General features: G+C 55.3%; 1 protein-coding gene across 1 annotated transcript in view; it reads left to right on the top strand.

Annotated features, from left to right (window-relative positions):
- Positions 1-1,601: 1,601 nt before the first annotated feature.
- Positions 1,602-1,991, top strand: part of LOC112267218 (uncharacterized protein KIAA1522 homolog) — an 89,247-nt gene continuing 88,857 nt past the window's right edge. Inside the window, exon 1 of the mRNA XM_042310161.1 lies at positions 1,602-1,664. The gene's annotated coding sequence lies outside the window, so the exon portion shown is untranslated. The remainder of the gene's footprint in view (positions 1,665-1,991) is intronic.

Genomic DNA, 1,991 nt, shown 5'->3' with positions numbered 1-1,991 from the left:
CTCCCATTCACCTCTCCTAACTCTAATCCTGCTGTCCTCCCATTCACCTCTCCTAACTCTAACCCTGCTGTCCTCCCATTCACCTCCCCTGCCCTAACTCTAATCCTTCTTTCCTCCCCATCACCCCCAGCCTCTTCTCTCCCCAGCCCTTCACCCTCTTCTCTCCTCCCCTGCCCTTCACTTCTCCAGCCTCTTCTCTCCTCCCCTGCCCTTCAGCCTCTTCTCTCCCCCCAGCCTTCTCCAGCCTCTTCTCTCCTCCCCTGCCCTTCACCTCTCCAGCCTCTTCTCCTCCCCTGCCCTTCACCTCTCCAGCCTCTTTCTCCAGCCTCTTCTCTCCTCCCCTGCCCTTCACCCTCCAGCCTCTTCTCTCCTCCCCTGCCCTTCACCTCTCCAGCCTCTTCTCTCCAGCCCTGCCCTTCACCTCTCCAGCCTCTTCTCTCCTCCCCTGCCCTTCACCTCTCCAGCCTCTTCTCTCCTCCCCTGCCCTTCACCTCTCCAGCCTCTTCTCTCCTCCCCTGCCCTTCACCTCTCCAGCCTCTTCCCCTTCTCCAGCCTCCTCCCCTGCCCTTCACCTCTCCAGCCTCTTCTCTCCTCCCCTGCCCTTCACCTCTCCAGCCTCTTCTCTCCTCCCCCCCCTTCACCCTCCAGCCTCTTCTCTCCTCCCCTGCCCTTCACCTCTCCAGCCTCTTCTCTCCTCCCCTCCCCTTCACCTCTCCAGCCTCTTCTCTCCTCCCCTCCCCTTCACCTCTCCAGCCTCTTCTCTCCCCTCCCCCCCTGCCCTTCACCTCACCTCTAGCCTCTTCACCCCAGCCTCTCTCCTCCCCTGCCCTTCACTTCTCCAGCCTCTTCTCTCCTCCCCTGCCCTTCACCTCTCCAGCCTCTTCTCTCCTCCCCTCCCCTTCACCTCTCCAGCCTCTTCTCTCCTCCCCTCCCCTTCACCTCTCCAGCCTCTTCTCTCCTCCCCATCCCCGTCTTCTCCCTAACTTGTAAATGCATGTAGGCCAATAGAGCTAGCACTCCACTAATGCTAATCCTATGGGAAGAGAGGATAACAGAGCTAGCTCTGAGGCTTGTGCTAGTACTGTGGATTTGTAATGGGAGCAGAGGCAAAAAGAGCTAGCTCTGAGGCTAATGTTAACAGCACTGTGGGAAGTGGGAGGAGAGGCTAGCCCACAGAGGGAGGGACAGACAGCCAGCACAGTGCATGGATCCTCAGTCACTCTCACAGTGCTAAACACACAGAATACTGCAGCCTGCACACAGGGAGAGAGAAAGAGAGAGACAGAGAGAGAGAGAGAGATAGAGAGAGACAGTGAGACAGAGAGACAGAGAGACAGAGAAACATAGAGAGGGAGGAGAGAGAGAGACAGAGAGAGGGAGGAGAAAGAGAGACGGAGAAAGAGAGAGAGAGAGAGAGACAGAGAGACAGAGAAACAGAGAAACAGAGAGAGGGAGGAGAGAGAGAGAGACAGAGACAGAGACAGAGAGAGGGAGGAGAAAAGAGAGAGAGAGAGAGAGAGAGAGAGAGAGAGAGAGAGAGAGAGAGAGAGAGAGAGAGACAGAGAGACAGAGAGACAGAGAGACAGAGACAGTGAGAGAGAGAGAGAGAGAGAGAGAGAGAGGGTGGCACCGAAGGGGAGAGGAGAAGATGCATGGCTCGCAATGTGAGTAGGAGAGAGTTTGTATATTTTAAATGGAGAGTGAGGAAAACTGTTTGTGATCACGGGTGTGTGAGAGACAGTTGAGCGCTGGTGTCCGTGGCTGTATCTGTGTGTGTGTGTGTGTGTGTGTGTGTGTGTGTGTGTGTGTGTGTGTGTGTGTGTGTGTGTGTGTGTGTGTGTGTGTGTGTGTGTGTGCTTTACACGCTCTGTCAGCTATCTGGATTCCTCTATTGACTGAGTAGTGCTACACTGTGTAGTGTAGAGCAACAGTGTTACACTGGAGTGCAGTTACTTGGATGAGAATGAGAATAGACAGACAGACAGACAGAC

This window comes from Oncorhynchus tshawytscha, linkage group LG31 (assembly GCF_018296145.1).
Source record: "Oncorhynchus tshawytscha isolate Ot180627B linkage group LG31, Otsh_v2.0, whole genome shotgun sequence".
Lineage (NCBI taxonomy): Eukaryota > Metazoa > Chordata > Actinopteri > Salmoniformes > Salmonidae > Oncorhynchus > Oncorhynchus tshawytscha.
The sequence above is the reverse complement of the archived record's forward strand: the minus strand, read 5'-3'. Positions and strand labels throughout refer to the sequence as shown.